Genomic DNA, 1,109 nt, shown 5'->3' with positions numbered 1-1,109 from the left:
AGAGAGAGAGAGAGAGAGAGAGAGAGAGAGAGAGAGAGAGAGAGAGAGGGAGAGAGAGGAGTTAAGAAATGATATTCAGCGGTAAAGAAACTTAATGTTTAGAAAAGTATCGCTGTTGACAGATGTACGACAGCTGATTCCTTCGCATCTCTTTTGAACTGTATTCTAATCAACATTTAATGGCGAGTCATCAGGGACGTATAAACTGCAAGCGCCCTTTAGATGGTTTCCTAGATGCGTTCCGCAATACAGCAATTATATAGGAATATTGAATCTTATGCAAATTTCATTGGAGGCAACTTTGAACAAACTCCGATTAATCGCACTGGCGAGCAATTTGTCCAATCATACCTGTAATATTTTTTATTAAGGTTGATATTAATTTTTTTAATTTTATATAAAAAGATCAACAAATTAAACAAAAATTTTAATTTAAGCTATTATGCCAGCTGAATCAATTTAAGTTAAAAGAGAATTAATATAATTATGAAATTATAACATATGATGGAATATGTTATCTGGGTCTGTTCTTTTCAATTCTTTTCTTTTATGTTGTAAAGTTATAATATTTATAATATTTGTTATAATATTTATATATAACTGTAGTATTTACAGTTTTAATATGTTTTATTTTTAGTATAACTTTTATAGAGAATCAGAGAAAATAAAAATCGAAAATAATATTGAAATAAACAGTAAAATTTAATAATAGTAACTGTATAATAGTAAACTTTCTATACTCGCAAATAAGTACGCTTTACCGCTTTTTACCGCTTGTTCTTGGCGTTTAAATATATCCAAAAATTATTTTATATAACTGAAATGTGAAACAATATAAATTATTTAAAAAGATAGATAAATAAGGATAATATAATGTTCGATATTTTTCAGTGCTCTCTCTCCTCTTTAATTGGAGTTTGATCAAAGGAATGCGAAGTACTATAGTATGTGTAAAGACAATAATAAAAAGTCCTTTCCGTCCTTTCCAATTTAAGAAGACACAGAGTGTAACATAGTGAATTATTGCATCCTCATTATTTGTCAATGTTAAACAAAGGATAAAATGGTCACTGGTCACTGGATATATTATGTCCCTTGCTTGCTATAAA

Source organism: Atta colombica, unplaced genomic scaffold (genome assembly GCF_001594045.1).
Source record: "Atta colombica isolate Treedump-2 unplaced genomic scaffold, Acol1.0 scaffold155, whole genome shotgun sequence".
Classification (NCBI taxonomy): Eukaryota; Metazoa; Arthropoda; class Insecta; order Hymenoptera; family Formicidae; genus Atta; species Atta colombica.
This window is presented reverse-complemented; position numbering follows the sequence as displayed.